The sequence below is a fragment of the Anabrus simplex genome, chromosome 2 (genome assembly GCF_040414725.1).
Source record: "Anabrus simplex isolate iqAnaSimp1 chromosome 2, ASM4041472v1, whole genome shotgun sequence".
In the NCBI taxonomy this organism is placed as follows: domain Eukaryota; kingdom Metazoa; phylum Arthropoda; class Insecta; order Orthoptera; family Tettigoniidae; genus Anabrus; species Anabrus simplex.
The window spans coordinates 148238806-148257646 of NC_090266.1; positions in this window are offsets into that span (position 1 = coordinate 148238806).

Here is an 18841-nt window from a genome sequence, read left to right on the forward strand (position 1 = left end):
AGGAATTGCAGGATTGCGCCATTATGATGGCCGTCTGTTGCCTGTTCCTGAATTTACGTGATGACTCCTCATTCGGAATACCGTCAATTACCTTTATCTGAAGAAATACTGTGACTGACTGATTTATGTTATGCAACTTTAGGCAATAGCCGACTTCAACACTGTAACACAACTGTTTAAATCGTAGTTCATAGAATGTTTGTGATCCCGTACTTTTAAAACCTATCCCCACTTGGAGATGATGTTACAGCCAACTTCGGCCAAAACCTATCTTTCCTTTTGGGACTTAGTCTCCCAAACGCTGGTTTGCAATGTTATTCTCTGAAATGCGTGGAGTCACCTCGAATTAACTGGACACAATGCTAGATTGCAAATGGCGCACTGTTCTTTTATACCATTTACTCCCACTCCCATATCATTTGCATTTACTGCCAAAATTTTTACATACACCTTTTCTACCCCATACAAATGTACTGATGGCAGATCATGATGTAACAGATAGTTGTTTAGTTTAGTAGCGGTGTTGATAGTGAACATTTAAGGATCAATCAATCAGTCACTACTGATCTGCATTTAGGGTAATCGCCCAGGTGGCAGATTCCCTATCTGTTGTTTTCCTAGCCTTTTCTTAAATGATCGCAAAGAAATCGGAAATTTAATGAACATCTCCCTTGGTAAGTTATTCCAGTCCCTAACTCCCCTTCCTATAAACGAATATTTCCCCCATTTTGTCCTTTTGAATTCCAACTTTATCTTCATATTGTGATCTTTCCTACTTTTAAAGACATCACTCAAACATACTCGTCGACTGATGTCATTCCACGCCATCTCTCCACTGACAGCTCGGAACATACCACTTAGTCGAGCAGCTCGTCTCCTTTCTCCCAAGTCTTCCCAGCCCAAACTTTGCAACATTTTTGTAACGCTTCTCTTTTGTCGGAAATCACCGAGAAAATATCGAGCTGCTTTTCTTTGGATTTTTTCCAGTTCTTGAATCAAGTAATCCTGGTGAGGGTCACATACACAGGAACCTTACTGTAGTTGTTGTCTTAACAGAGACTTATATGCCTTCTCCGTTACATCCTTATTACAACCCCTAAATACCCTCATAACCCTGTATAGAGATCTGCGCCCTTTATTAACAATCATGTTTATGTGATCACCCCATGAAGATCTTCCCTTATATTAACACCTAGGTACTTACAATGATCCCCAAAAGGAACTTTCACCCCATCAACGCAGTAATTAAAACTGAGAGGACTTTTCCTATTTGTGAAACTCACAACCTGACTTTTAACCCCGCTTATCATCATACCATTGCCTATTGACCATCTCACAACATTATCGAGGTCATTTTGCAGTTGCTCACAATCTTGTAACTTATTTATTACTCTGTACAGAATAACACCATCTGCAAACAACCTTATCTCGGATTCCACTTCTTTACACATATCATTGATATATGTACGAAAACACAAAGGTCCAATAATACTGCATTGAGGAATTTCCCTCATAATTATTACGGGGTGAGATGAAGCTTCGCCTACTCTAATTCTCTGAGTTCTGTTTTCTAAAAATATAGCCACCAATTCAGTCACTCTTTTTTCTAGTCCAATAGCACTCAATTTCGCCAGTAGTCTCCCATGATCTACCCTATCAAATGCCTTAGATGGGTCAATGGCAATACAGTCCATTTGACCTAAATCCAGGATATCTGATATATTGAAACCGTACAGTGTCCTGTACAGCTCATTGGAATTATAGGTGCCTTTCTAGCTCATTAAAACCACTTCTAAAGGTCGCTTCATTGGTAGTAGTATGGGCGATGGGGATCGAGCGGCGCCCGGCCAGAACGGAACCCGCGAAAGAGCGCCTGGAAAACAAAGGAAAGACTGAGCAGGAGCCAAGCCCCCGCGAAAAGACTCTCTCAACTTGCAGAGAGAGGTGGAGATATGACGCCCTGAGGTGTGGCCTATTCTGCCAGGGATCCAAACTAACAGAAGGAACTTCCGGTTTTTTATGCACGTTTCATGGGTGCCAACGTCGAATTTTGGCGCGTAAAGATAATAAGATATTTTGATCCAGACATGGGAAAATTATGTGAGACACACCAATGAATAGAGCTGAATTTTCTGCGTATCCCAGATTAAAAATATGTAATACTTTATTCAGGGGAAGAAAGGACGTCACCAGATGTCCAGACTTAACAGATTGCAAACACATGTGAACGAGAAAGCGTCCCCCAAGCTAAGAGTCGCGCTCAAAATTGACTCCACCCCCCCCCCAGATGACGCTCATGGAATAATTAAAAGCGGGAAGCGAATTACGGAGAATCTGCCGACCGCCGGTCGGGCACGCCTGGTTCAAATAAGAGAGCAAAGAGAGGGTTACAATATGTACCATTTAAATGTTCTGAATTCCTGGGATGAAAGGAGCAGCTGTCCTTAATGAACCGTGAATCGTTTACGCCCATTATCTACCGGTGCGTATACCATAAAAGCTGAGCTGACCCTCGCTGAAGACAGTTCCTAGCGGGTCGTTGAGAGGGAACAGTGTGTCCCGTTGTGCTCTAGTATTTTACAGTCCGGACCCTACTTACCGCATACTAAGACAGTGCTATTGTGTCCGTCGCGGCCGTGAAATACAAAGCCTTTGTGAAGTGTGGACGGGAAGCCAAGCGAGCCTATGCGAATGTCTCTGTGCCGCGTGTCATTAAATAAGCTGCGAGCATAATTTATAAACGAGTAGCAGGTTTTGGCTATATGCAATGCCGGCCTAAATGAGTCCGTGATATTAGTAAATTGGTATCACCCAAATTGCTACTCTAAGTCAGGGTGCTCAGGTGTTGTGAGCTACCCGATTCATGCTGTGTACGCGCTCGCTGTGATTAGCATGACCTACTTGTCCGTGGTGTAAGCTCTGTGTTCGTGTCGTGGTAAACAGCAGGCCGTGTGACGAGTGGTGAAGTGTTACACATGTGGATTACTATGAGATTTCAGCTGTGAACGAGATCTCCAGGATGTCAGACTTGTATGGACCAGGGCTGAAGGACAGCACGCCCGTTTCCAGCGCCGAGGTCATGCAGCAGTAAACTCCGCCATGGGTCTCCCATGGAAGGAAAAACCACGGCCACCAAACAGATGAGTGATGTCACAATATAAATCTCTTAGCACGTTAATGAAGAACCGGTAATAGGATGAGCTTTCCTCTGTAATACCTAAATGTTGTAAAATAATGCATGTCCTAATATGGAAATTTGATTGTTCTTGATCTTGTTAACGTAAATTCAAGGGAAGCTGACTCCCGGACAACCCATGTGTTTTCTTCTTAATGATTAGTTTACCGTGAGGGGTTATTCTTAGTAATATGTAGTATATCCTAGCAAGTAAGGGAGACAATGATAGGAGAATATTTGAGTTCCCCTAGGGGTGGCTGGAACAATAATAAATGAGCTGGCAAAATCATGTCCAGAGGTTGCTAGTTAATATCCAACATGGCTATCATATTTGCTGGGGAAACTCATGGGTCAATCAGACGATGCATGCGTAATTTACACATATAATAAGTGCATGTACAACAAAAGAGAAGAAATCCTGACCGAGAGAGGTGCATAAAAATATGTTATTGAGGTATAATAGTGAGGGACAGTTCGCGAGTTTCCCGTGATTCTTGATTATTTAACCAGAAATGTATGGAGTTTATTTTTGTATACAACCGGCTGAGATCCAGGGAAGCCAGAGTCTTATGTATGGTAGAAATATAAATATATGCATAACTTTGGGCGGTGAGCGAAGAAAATGAGGAACGTGGAATTGAGGAATCATGAGAATCCTATGCCCAAGGAAAGAAGATACGCGATATGAGACGTAACGAAAGGGACGAATGCCCAGATAGTTTATGATGAGATAATTCGGAAGTGATGGTGCTCATGAAAAGAATGAGAAGGTATAGAATAAATGAGTATTTCATGGGAATTCTACGGTAAAATGAATAAACAAATGGGCCTGAGATATGTGTCTCCAAGGAAAGGAGGGCTGGCCATTATAATTGAGAGGGGTCAAGAATCCGACGTAGCTAATGAATGAGTGCTGGTTGCAGTACGGCGAATGACCCTCCCTTCCTTTCTTTTTTGTGCGTGTCTGTTCCGCTCCCTTCGTGACAGAGGGGACCTGCTGTACTATTGTCGTAAGACTCGGGGCTGTGGGTTTTCACCGTGCTCGTTTGTTTGGTTTAAATGGCTCAGCTAAGAATACTTATATAACGATAATATCACGGTGATTTAGAAGGTAATGAATAAATGAATATGGATCTCCCCCCCCCAATATCTGGTGATATGAAACCGTAGCTAGTTAGGGATTTTTCTTTCAGGAATATACCTCTCAGTCGGGATTCGTCCAGTTCGAGCCTCGGGTCAGCAGGGGTCACCTTGGGCAAGCTTCCATTAAGCTTGGACCGGGGCAGAAGATACTGATAACTATGTTCCCCTTACAGGAATAGCCTCCTTTATGCATGATGTGTATATCTGTGTGTGTGTGTAGTATTAATGTGCATTCATTTTGAGTTCAAACAGAACCGATGTTCAACGTTGTATTGTCTTGGTGACAGATACGGGAAGTCCGGGGGGATTTTAGCTAATGGTATGTGTGTTTTGTGTATGTATTATGTAAATATATCTTTTAATATGGTAATCATGTAGTGCAGGAACCGGTTAATTACGTGCTAAGAACAAAAACTAATAGGTGTAGGGACATCAGCTCATCTCACGGTGTGATCGACAGAAGAATATAAAAATTCAAAAAAAGGTACGAACTAATGAGGGAAAGATAGACGGTAGTGGTCGTAAAACCTCAGTCATGCCTTTGTGCAGACGATGCCCATAGGCGAGTCGGATTTTAAGGTGTTAATTATTTTCTTTCCCTCCCGTATGCGGAAAATTCATTGTATAGGGTTGTATCTATTTTTTATTATGCCATATTTTGAATAAATTAGTCTTTGTTAACCCCCAATTATATGCCTCTTGTCATTTGTAGCAGTGCTAAGCAGTATCCAGCAGACAGTTGAACCCAGAGAATCCTACTTTCAGATTGAATAAGGCTCCATCTTCAATATATTTGTTTTCTTTTCTTTCGAACGTAACCACCCCTCAAGTGCTCGAGCTGCCGCGGCCAGCACAGAAAGTAGGAAGGGATCGGTTCGAAGCTCGTTAGGCAAGTCGAGCCGCTCCTTACTCTAGTCTCATCCGTGGGTGTTTACCCTGTTATGTGGAGGCATTCTTATGCGCGGGTCTTCCATTCGAGGCCAGGAAGGGTGTAATATCTTGCTGGAATCCTACAAGTTGAGCTTCAGTGGAATAACCTTTCCTAAACCCAAACTGCCTTCTGTCAAATCACTTATTAATTTCGCAATTATGTCTTATATAATCAGAGAGAATGCTTTCCCAAAGCTTACGTGCAATGCATGTCAAACTGACTGGCCTGTAATTTTCAGCTTTATGTCTATCACCCTTTCCTTTATACACAGCGGCTGCTGTACCAACTCTCCAATCATTTGGCATAGCTCCTTCATGCAAACAATAATGAAATAAGTACTTCAGATATGGTGCTATATCCCAACCCATTGCCTTTAATATATCCCCAGGAATCTTATAAATTCCAGCCGCTTTTCTAGTTTTCATCTTTTGTATCTTACTGTAAAGCTCATTGTTATGATAGGTACATTTTAATACTTATTATTATTAGTCACCTCCTCTATCTGGACATTATCCTTGTAACCAATAATCTTTACATACTGCTGACTGAACACTTCTGCCTTTTGAAGATCCTCGCATACACACTCCCCTTTTTCATTAATGATTCCTCGAATGTCCATCTTGCAACCTGTTTCTGCCTTAAAGTACCTATAAATACGCTTCCATTTTTCACTAAAATTTGTATGACCACCAATTATACTTGCCATCATGTTATCCTTAGCTGACTTCATTCTTAGATTCAATTTCCTAGTAAGCTCCTTCAGTTTCTCCTTACATCCACAGCCATTTCGAACTCTATTTCTTTCCAACCTGCACCTCCTTCTTAGTCTCTTTACTTCTCTGTTATAATATAGTGGATCTTTACCATTCCTTACCACCTTTAAAGGTACAAATCTATTTTCAGATTCCTCAACAATTGCTTTAAACCCATTCCAGAGTCCGTTTACATTTTTATTTACGGTTTTCCACCGATCACAATTTTCTCTTAACCAACTAAACTGTTAAATTACCTCATAAGATAGGCACTATATATAGTCGATGTAACAGAGTTCGAACGAACAGGCGCGTCTTTCTTACAATTTCCTTCTGGAGCTATTTAGCGGTCTAAAATATTTATTACTGGACGAGTTGGCCGTGCGGTCAGAGAGTGGGTTCGAATCCCATTGTCGGCAGCCCTGAAGATGGTTTCCGTGGTTTCCCATTTTCACACCAGGCAAATGCTGGGGCTGTACCTTAATTAAGTCCACGGCCGCTTCCTTCCAACTCCTAGGCCTTTCCTATCCCATTGTCGCCGTAGGACCTCTCTGTGTCGGTGCGACGTAAAGCCACTAGTAAATTTTTTAAATTATTATTGATGACCAAATTGTTTCACTTACAATTTCCTACCGTTTACTACGGCGGGAGTAATAACCCTCTAGGACGATGCCTCCATTTCCTGATCAAACATCCGACTAACTCAGGTTTGGGCAGAGAATAGGTAAGTTGTCGCAGGGTAAGTCTAAATGTCGAAGTTCATCACTTATCTATAAGTATATAACAGGAATAATGGAGGTTTATCTCGAATGAGAAACACTAATATGGGGTAAGATGATTTTATTACATAAAATAACCCCAAATCATACTACAACAAATAAAAATCCAAATAATAGAACGTGAATGAACTTAGCATTGAAATGAAATTGAAATAAATATGGACAAGAAGCGTTAATCACGCAGATTAAATAAATGATTGAATGAAAGTTCCAAATCACAACATTAAAATATTTATGAGTTTCTAAATAATTCCACATTATTGTTCAATGTTCCTGTTCGTATGGAGTAGCACGATTTTATGTATCACCATAATACGGATTGAAATTCAGGGTAGTTGCCGCGATAGTTACCTTTAAACGTGAATTAAGACGCAATGGGACATGACATGAACTATGAAAAATACTAGTGTCATTTCCCTACGCTATATTTACAATAATCACAACACAATTAAAATATCTCAAGTATTTACATTGGATCACGCAGGGGAAAACTTATATACTGCACTGACTCGACGTGAAACGCGGTTCGTCAAAGGATCTTGTAAGAACTATATTGACCACAAACATTCACTCAGCACTCAGGCTGTTCCCCATTAAACAACAAGACAGTATACCAAAAACAACATGAAATTTCATTAAACACCATCCTGTAAAAGAAAACAAATAATATACTTTAATAAACACGTGGAAAGCAATGGGCAATATTGCGTTCCTCTGCTGCATTTGCTCACCGGATTTTGCCCTTCATCTGTCACATATTTCCTGCTTCGCAGTGGACTGAAAAGAAATGTTAAAACTCAAGACTGCTCTGAGGACTTGGTCACTGTTTCGACAAGATTGTATTACGGAAGTAACATCTCACTTCACGCTGTCTGTATAACCACGGCTAATAAGCTAACTTGTAGGGCGACCTCGTATCTCAACAACTGCTCGGAGATTTACATACACAATCGTACATATTTCCAGCATGCTACTATAATTCAACACACACATCATATTCACTGGCCTGACATTAATTTCACGTCAATTCTGATTCTCAATAATCTCTCAGAGTTCAATCGCAGGCCTATTCTTGCTTCACACAATTCTTGTAAACCACCAGGCATGCAATCTGCCTGCATAATTAACTTCGTATTTCAGCTTGCACTAAATTTTCTTGTATATGTTTTAATCTCAGCAGCCTATCTCATTATAAATCAGGCTTCGATTTCCTCTCAAATTATTGTACAAAACAGTTTCCAACCCACATTAGAAGAATATTTTCTAGTCAAAGGTGCATATACAGCTCCACACGTGTCACAGCTCCTGAAATACATGCGTTATGCATCCTATCTGTCACTAATCTTTCTAATTAGAAAAATAAAATTTTGTCTCGACACTACGAGTGTGTAACTCGGAAAGTGGATGATTTTGGCAATATAATCCTTCTATCTCTATCATACAAAAACATAGGAATAACCTTAAGCTATGTAACATGCATAATTTACACCAACAACAGCAAAATAAATCCTAACATCTCCCTCAATATCCCATCTAGCTAATTATAAAGTAAAAGAAATATAGAGAAATCATGCGATCCCCTCCTATCCCTATTTACAGCATCACAAATGTAAAATGAACACATGCCGTCAGGCAAAAATTACATTAAAGAAAATCCCTAAACTAAGCCTCACTAGTATTAATCGTAATTCATAAAACATGCCATTTAATTAATACATGCGTCTTATCTTGGCAACTCCCTGGACATTGGTAGCAGTTTACATCCCTGCTACGGTAGTATTCTACTCCATCTTCAACAAGTTTTCAACACATGGAAACAATCTTCTTTTTTCTAAAGGCGGTGCCATCTTCTTGATGTAAGTTCCTGTACACTGCAACACACAAGATTCAGGTAAATACCTCTTCACCGCTCTCCGTGCACGTGCCGAATAAACCCTTTGTCAGCTGTAATTTACGCCAACGTTAATATAACAGCACAAAACACACGTAATGTTCACTATACAAAAATGTTTAGGGTTTAAATACAGTCAGTTAGAGCGGCTCGCGGTTCGATACGGTAAGTCCTTCGCGATACACGACCGACCCGAAAGTACAATGCGGATGAGCGTCTCTCACTCAATCACCAGTCTGCGGCTAACATTACCGTCTGTTACTTTAGGATAAGAATTTGCGACATAGCGCAAATGGCGATTTATAACTGCACCCAGTTTACTCAGCACTGTTCACAAAATAAATGCACTGTTTTCTGTCGGTACGACCTTACACTGTTAGATTTCTGCCCACGTGGCAGCATTCGTGCACAAATAAAAGAGAGGTATGGAATGATGTTCAGTTCACGGCAACACACACAATAAGAAGGACGCTCCCGATAAGTGGGGCGCTTAAGTACCATAGCCAACGCCGTTGTAGCTAGGGGATTCCCAGTATGTTAAAATATTCAAACAATCAGCGTGCTTGTTACCCACAATGACTTTGATATTTATTAAAATTTATATATCAAATACACTCCTGTTGATTTAATCACGAGTCAGATAATTGTTATAACGTATTCCTTATTATTTCTCACTCTCAGACCTGTGGAAGACCATCAAATAACAGAACTGACTTCTCTTTATCGATGTACTCTTCATACAGATATTCATGTTGGTCAACCTTGGATTTTAATTCTGCGTGGTCGAGAATTCATATTACCCACACCCTCGCTTCCTAATTGGCTGAACACTCCTCCTGGCCAACGAATTCTACACGTGCCGAGATGTGCTAACTCCTGGTAAAGCTGAACATTTCCCACGGTTGCGAGCAAGCTTCACGCAACATACAGCGACTTTACGTCTCCATGGACGTCCGGTCTCAACTGTTTTGTAATCTGCTACTTTTCCATTGCCTGACTGAAGCCCACTTTTATATAATTATTTAATATGACAAATATATGACTTGATATCTCATGTCGATGGCTTACTTCTAAAACCTCGTATCTCCCAATGCACTTCCTATCCATTTTTTTCCCTTAAGACTGGTCACGCCTCCCAGCCACATTTGGATGTACAGTCCATCAGAACACTTGTCATTGTGTTCATTTTCCTATGGTTACGTGTAAAGTAAAATGAACCTTACATACGTTAAACTGTAGGAATGCTTAAATTCGCCATGAAAACAATATCCCTACAATACTGTAGTGTAAGGTCCATTTTCCTTTACACGTCTGCACAGGAAAATGAACACTACGAAAAATGTTCTGATGGACTGCATATAAACATGTGGCTAGGAGGCGTGACCAGTGTTAAGGAATATAATTTGTAGGAAGAACATTGTAACATACGAGGTTTTAGAACTAAGCCGAGGATATGGGCCGTCAGAGTACGGCTCAGTACCACACTCTAGGAATGTATATTTGTTGAGTGATTTACGCAGCACTACAGTATAATGCACTTAAGGTTCATTTTCCTTTACAAGTTAGCATACGAAAATGAACACAACGAAAATTGTTATGATGAACTGCATATTCATATGTGGCTGGAAGGCTTGGCCCGTCTTAAGTAAAATAATAGATATGAACAGCATTGTGAGATATGACCTTTTGCCCGAACAGCGACGAATTAAAACTGTATACATTAATTCAGATATCATAACCCTAAGGCGCAGTTCTCATTCTGTTTTCCTAAAAAAGGAAGTAGCCTATTAGCATGCTTTATAGTACCTGTCGGCGTACTTTCGTACAGCATCTCTTTCTCGGAATCATGTCTTCTAAACCTGTAAACTGTCTCTGTCGGGAAATGAAAGAAAAATACATCTACTACAGTTTCTTGAAATCCTGTGTTTGAAAATCTACGCAGATAGCATGTACCTCGTTAGAAACGACGCCTCAATTTAAACAAAAATGCTGAAAAAATGACTTTATATGACTAAAATGAGCAAAATATGACCAAAGCAATAAAATGGCCGAGTATGCATTTATATGGAACCTAAACAAAAATGATCAGGATATGCATTTATATACAACATAAATATAATTGCCAAAATATGCATTTATATGCAACTTTAAATTGCTTTAAACGGGATCAGGGACTCATCATTCACAGTTATTTTTTCAGATTTCGGGTAAAATGGCCTCAGGAATGGAATATGACTTTTTCTTAACATCCAAACCTGTCCTTCCCCGCGGTGTAGGGGGCAACGCGTCCGCCTGTCACCCGGCGGCCCCAGGTTTGTTTCCCGGCCGGGTCAGAGGTTTTTAATTGTAAATGATTAATATCCCTGGCCTGGGGACTGGGTGTTTCTGTCGTCCTTAACGTTCCCTTCCTCACATTCAACACTCTACACTTCCGCAATTCCAAGTACACGCAGGTTCATATCATATGGTACAAGTAGGGGAAAAATATCTCTATAGGTCGACGCCCCGAACAAATAGCATTTTTAAATAAGAAAAGACATCCGAACCTTCGTGATCTCTATCAAGAACTTGTCGTCAACTATCCCTTAAATAACTCTAATAAGGCTTGGTGCCGTAAATTGGGTTGTTTGTCTGCAGTCGCCAGGTCGAATACTCTTTAAGGAAATGGGTTTTGGAGTTGTGTCAATAAAATGTATTACTTGGTGTCCGGACACATTTCTCCATCCATCAGAATTTAAAATGGAGCATTTTCTCGTTTAATCTTATCTGAGACGACAGCGTGTACACTTCGATATTCAGCGCTGAAATCGTTCCGCCCATAGCATGGTGGTTAAGTGGCTCGCAGCAGGGCGAATGAAGGGAAAAGCTTTGCGCCAATATTGAGACTCCAACATTGATTTAGGAACGCCATAGGCTAAACAGCTCTCGCTAAAACTTCGTCTAGAAACAGGCAGCCGACTTCGGGTAATTATTGGGAGGGGGGAGTGGGAGGGTAAGGGGGCATGGTTAATATTCACAAGTAAAACTAAAAATAGAACTGATTCAAAAATAAATACTTTGAAGAAGATTTACGTACGAAGCTATCAAAAATCCTAATCACAAGTAAAAAATTTAGAACTTGCTTTATACAGTACATTTTCTTAATAAATGTCATATTATTGTGTAATATGCACGTCATGTTACGAAATGTGAAAAGCTCTACCACCAGATATATCACCTGAACAGTCTCCATTGGGAAATGTAGTTCCCTGAAGGAATGCCCACTTTCTAATCTCATTTCTTGATATAAAACCATGTACATCCTTATGCAGATTTTACGCCTTAGCAGCCTCCGCAGACTACCAAATTCCACATTTTAAGGTGACTTAACATGTAGGAGGAGATTTTTTGGGAAGACAAAATGGCACTGCCCCCTACGATCATTTTCGGTGGGGGAGCGAAAACGCTTCCCCCCCCCCACTAAGTTGGCACCACTGTCTAGAAATGTTTAATGTAGGAGAGTCCGATGTATTAGAGGAACCTGACATTGTGGCGTTAAAAAGGCTGCATGGCTCATCAGATGACGTCATAGGCATAGTAGTCATCGATTTACAGGGACCACTATTTTTTTTTTCAGAAGTGATCCTCGAAAATTTTCCTGATCTCTGTAGAGGTTCAAAAGCCAGACGTTTGATACATTGTGGACAGAGTTTGCACTTAAGATGGTGATCTCGTAGACGAATAGCCACAGCATTTTGATGATAAAAAAATTTCGTAGTATTTACATTCTATCTTGAGTCGACGGTCCTTAAATTGTGTAACTCTCACACTTGCGAACGACGACGCGTGCTGAATAACTCTGCACTCATACTAATATTCCGCACGTTAAACGGTCCTTTGTATACCTTCACATGTTCGCTGCAAGTTTCAAAGCTTCCGGTTTCTTTTCTTTATTTTTTTTTTTTTTGCTAGTGGCTTTACGTCGCACCGACACAGATAGGTCTTACGGCGACGATTGGATAGGAAAGGCCTACGAGTTGGAAGGAAGCGGCCGTGGCCTCAATTAAGGTACAGCCTCAGCATTTGCCTGGTGTGAAAATGGAAAAACACGGAAAACCATATTCAGGGCTGACGACATTGGGATTCCAATCCACTATCTGCCGGATGCAAGCTCAGAGCCGCGCGCCTCTAAACGCATGACCAACTCACCTGGTCAACCGGTTTCCAGACGAGTCAGCTATGAAATTGATCTGAAACGTCCACAAAGCGATCAATGGAAGGTAACGCCCGATGTGTATGCAACAAACTGGACGTACAGGTAACGAAGGTAGCATCTTAACTGACCAATTCTTCAATTTCCTTTTCTAAATTATTTTTTTAAAATTATTTGCTTTACGTCACTTCGACATAAACAGCTCTTAAGGCGACGGTGGTATAGGGAAGGGTTAGGAGAGGGAAGAAAGCGGCCATGGCCTTAATTAACGTACAGCCCTGGTATGACAATGGGAAATCACGGAAATCCATCTTCGGGGCTGCCGACAGTCGGGTTCGAACTCACCATCTTCCCAACGCAAGCTCACAGCTACGTGACTCTAATCGCATGGCCAACTCGCTCGGTGCCTTAATTGGCTAATTTTATAAGGAAAGAAAATACCGTATTCTGCGTCCGGCTCCATGGCTAAGTGGTTAGCGTGCTGGCCTTTGGTCACAGGGGTCCCGGGTTCAATTCCCGGCAGGGTCGGGAATTTTAACCACCATTGGTTAATTTCTCTGGCACGGAGGCTGGGTGGATGTGTCGTCTTCCATCCTCGTTGGGTTCATTTTCCTGTGCCATGCTGTAAAGGAAAATGGACCTCACAGTACCGTATTGCAGGGACGTTGTTTGCATGGCGAATTTACGCACTCCTACAGTATAATGTATTTAAGGTTAATTTTCCTTTACACGCCAGCATAGGAAAATGAACACAACGAAAGTAGTTGGGATGGACTGCATCTAAATATGTGGCTGGGAGCCGTGACCTGTCTTAAGGAATGTGATAGATAGGAAGAGCATTGGGACATACGAGGTTCTAAAAGAAAACCATCGATATATATATATATTTTCCAAGAACAGTGAAAAAAGGAAAGGTCTTGGAAGGATTTCATAACATATCCATATTTCCTGGTGTGATTTGGAGTAATCGATTGCACCCATGCGCGTATTGAATCTCCTGGTGACAACAATGCAGGAATATTTAGAAATAGAAAAGGTTACTTAACGATTAATGCTCAGATTATATGTGACAGAAATTTACTATTTTCTTACAATTTACTTTACGTCGCACCGACACAGATAGGTCTTACGGCAACGATGGGATAGGAAAGGCCTAGGAGTGGGAAAAAAGCGGCCATGGCCTTAATTAAGGTACAGCCCCAGCATTTACCTGGTGTGAAAATGTGAAACACGGAAAACCATCTTCAGGGCTGCCGACAGTGGGGTTCAAACCACTATCTCCCGGATGCAAGCTCACTGCCGCGCGCCCCTAACCGCACGGCCAACTCGCCCGGTCAATTTGCTAATAAGGGATATTGTAGCCAGATGGCCCGGTTCTGTGCACGATAGCACTATTTTTCAAAACTGCAGCAATAGATCGCAGTTTGAAAGAAGAGAAATAGAAAATGGCTGTTTATTAGGTGATAGTGGTTATGCTTATGAACCTGACTTGCTAACACCATATCTCGATCCCGTAAGTAGAGAGGAGCAGAATTATAACAGGGCATATAAGGAACCCGGTGGAACGTCAGTATGGAGTATGGAAACATACGCTTCCTGCCCTGTCAATTGGTTTAAATTTAAATTTAGATTTGAATTTCAGCCGGGCTGAATGGCTCAAACGGTTGAGGCGCTGGCCTTCTGACTCCAACTTGGCAGGTTTGAACCTGGCTCAGTCTGGTGGTATTTGAAAGTGCTAAAATACGTCAGCCTCGTTTTGGTAGATTTAATGGCGCCTAAAAGAACTGCGCGACAAACTTCCAGCACATTAGCGTCTTCGAAAACCGCCAAAGAGTACTTAACGGGAAGTAAGAAAACAATAACATTATTATACTAAAATGTCATAAAGCTTTAAATATTATCCTTGGCACTGCAGTGTTACACAATATTGTTCTATCATCAAGAGAAGTCAATCTTCCAGATGATCTGGCGAAAAGACATTTAGTAGAAGAGTTGCAAACAAAACAGAGGTCCTGATGATGAAGATAATACACCAATTGTCGCAATACATCATATGCACAGAAGTGACAACTTCGCTTGGAGAGCTGTTCGCCAGGTGCTTATAAAGGATTATTTCAGGTGAGTAAATTACACCGTTATACATAACGAAAACTATCATAACTTTATGATTACAAATAATTTCAATTTGACTTGTTTCTTCACAACATAATTGCGAGGAAATCGCCAGGTAGGTCTAACTTTTCAATTACATTCGTTTTCAGAGATGTAGACATTGTGTTTACAATTAGCTCCAGCACAAATAAAAATGGAGTATTTCTTTCCACTAATAAATATATAGGCCTAAAATATTTTACCTGTAGTAACTGCACAAATACAAAATAAAAAGAAATTTAGCCCTGCACTAACAAAACCATTACAGTGTAAACAAACGATCATAACCTGCAAAAGATTAAGCAGTTTTATTATTCGTATTTTGCCAATAGTTTAGCTTTTCTTTTAATACAGCTAGTTTTACGATTTTATTTCTATTCCTTTTTCATGTTCTTTTCTCATAAATTCGATTTGTTGGTCTTCCTTCATGTTCTTTCTTTTTTCTTAATCAGTTTACCCTCCAGGGTTGGTTTTTCCCTCGAACTCAGCAAGGAACCCCTCCTCCACTGCCTCAAGGGCAGTGTCCTGGAGCGTGAGACTTTGGGTCGGGGGATACAACTGGGGAGGAGAAACAGTACCTCGCCAAGGCAGCCTCACTTGTGATGGTGAACAGGGGCCTTGTGGGGGGATGGGAAAATTGGAAGGGACAGTCAAAGAAGAGGGAAGGAAGCGGCCGTGGCCTTAAGTTAGATACCATTGCGGCATCTGCCCGGAGGAGAAGTGAGAAACCACGGAAAACCACTTCGAGAATGGCTGAGATGGGAATTGATCCCCACTCTACTCAGTTGACCTCGCGAGGCTGAGTGGACCTCGTTCCAGCCCTCGTACCACTTTTCAAACTTCGTGGCAGGTCCGGGAATCCCGGCCCTCCGGGAGTGGCAGCTGATCACACTAACCACTACAGCACAGAGGCGGGATTTATCGGTCAGAGACAAGTATTCTCTTTTCACAGGAATGTATAATTTTATTTTTTGGAGACGGGCCTACTTACTTCTTCGAAAGGCTGTAAATTATCTTCTTTGATGAATTTGGAGCAGAAAATGACATTCCTGAAGATACTGTCTGTGGTTCATTTGGTTCAGCTTGTTGTGAAGCCGAAGTCTGTAGACCTACATTGTCTACTGTTTGATTGGTTACATCTGGTACATCTGCAGAAATTATCTCTTCGTGTGGGAAGCTTATTTCTGAAGCAATAATAATGAAGTGGCATTTCCAGAGATACTGATAATATAATTAGAAACCTGGAAAATTAATAGGACCATATGTTCAACATCACGATACTTAAATGTAACTTATTATTTTTCAAGTAATACAGTAAATTAATGATTGCATCAGATTTACACAGTAAGAATGACCTTCTGTTTCATCTCCCTGGTATTCTCCGCCAAAGTCGTATGGATTTTTAGAGGTGTTATTGGGTGCAGGAATCATGATATTTTCTTTACTTTTGGAATTAGAAGTCTTAAAATAACCACCGACAGTTTATTCAAATTTGCTTTTCCATATGCACATATCGTCGCTGTTCGAGCAAAAGGTCATATCTCACAATCTTCTTCATATCCATTATTTTCATTAAGACTGGTCACGCCTCCGAGCCGCATATGGATATGCAGTCTATCAGAATAAATTCGTTATGTTCATTTTCCTATGCTCACGTTTAAAGGAAAATAAGGAAAGTAAAACAGTTCACCTAATTAAGAGATGAAACAAAGATGTGGTGTTCATCACAATTAGGTATTCTAATAATTTTCAACACCCCTGTACAGCCCCAGCACGTTTCTGCTGTGAAAATGTGAAACCATTGAAAACCATTTTCAGGGCTGCCTACAGAGGGGTTCGAACCCACTATCTCTCAGACGCAAACTCACAGCAACGCGCCCCGAACCGTACGGCCAACTCGCCTGATAAATGGCAGTGTACTGTATAGGCTACTGAATAAATATGCTTACCTTGAATTGAATTGAATTTAATTAAATTGAATTGAGTTTATGTTGTATTTTCCAGGTCTCCCGCTTCTTTGTAGTAACTCCATCCGTCGTCTTGTTTTCAATAACATCTTTATGTTCGACAACTAATTCTGTCACGATGTCTGTTTCGAAATCGGAATAATTCGCACATCACTTCCTTTTCTTCTCTTCCATTTCGAACCGTTTGCCCACATGTGCACCTTCGATGTGTGTTTATGCGTTTTAACCACGCAAACAATTGTAGAACGAAATGCAAGTGAGCGCATTTAGTACCGCATTTTAGCGTAAAACGTTTATGCACACTGAGTAAATCCGTTGCTAACTAAACACTATTAAGTAATCGGTAATTACGGTTGGTGCAGCGCATTCATTTTAAACAAAGGTTACAATTTAAACGGATATTAAGTAATCCGTGATCAGCAGCTCATTAATCGAGGTTGATGGAATCGGCCACCAATGTGCGGCAAATCACAGATCATGCATTTCACTACCATTCATAATCGCATAATTTATTTAATAAACTTGCTGTAGTATTCTGAATCCATGTACTCGCTTGTAATTTCAGGCATAATATATATGGCAAACTCGTGGATTAATTAATCAAAGAAATGTTATGATAATGAAAAGAAAGAAAGAAAGAAAGAAAGAAAGATAATAATAATAATAATAATAATAATAATAATAATAATAATAATAATAATAATAATAATACATAGCAAATGGGACATATCCCGGTAGCAAAGGTCACTTACAAGGGTGTAATAATAAAGTTAACATAATTACCCAACAACAACAAACAAACAACAGGAGTAAAACAAACAATTCCACGGAAAGAAAATATTACAATGTGCTCCTTCCGTTCGATCGCGCTTGTACGCTGGGAGTTGGGTCGATTCCCCTCTGTTTCAGGCATTGTAAGGTACTTTCTCTGTGACCTAGGAAACTTATAAAGATTCGTCCTTTTACCACATGTGTAGAGGCATGCTTTTTTTGCATTTATTTATGTACTATTATGCGAAAAGGAACAAATTATTTGCGTTATTTCACGAAACAGGTCTTCTCCATTGCTTGAATTTCGCTTATAGCCCTAATCAAGATTACATAATAAATTACCCTGTCATCCTATATGGCTATACCATTAAGGGATTTCCTAGAAAATTATAACGAACAGGTATTTCTGTCGTGTTGAGAAATCCTTATTCTGTCTTCCGTTTCTCCTCACGCACGTAATATTAGAATACAATTTCAAGCTCGTCATTTTTCATGAATTTCGCTTCATTTACGCACAAATCGCAAAATAACTAAATTTCTCTTTGAACTGGTCTTATAGCTTTAATTCGCTGTAATTCGCAAAAACGAAATCACTGTTTTCTTAATCAGAATCATATAATTCGTAAGGATATCTTAAAATCGCTTCAAAATATTTTTGTCGCGCTTACCGTTAATTGAAAATGACATGTCTCTATACATGTGTTTTCGTTTGTTTCTTTTTAGAATCGTTTTAAAACGAAACTCGTTGATTTTAGCTGAATTTTGAACTAGAGAAATGATACCGATACTGATGATAATGATGATGATGATGATGATGATGATGATGATGATGATGATGATGATGATGATGCTTGTTGTTTAAAGGCGCCTAACATCTGATGTCATCGGCCCCGTATACCGATATTGAGAGGCATGCCTGTGTACTAACGGATGTTAACATGCCTGAGTGGAAGATCGCCGGGAATCGAACTCAGGCCCCCAGGAGCCGTAAATAATAATAATAATAATAATAATAATAATAATAATAATAATAATAATAATAATAATAATAATAATAATAATAATAATAGTAATAATAATAATAATAAT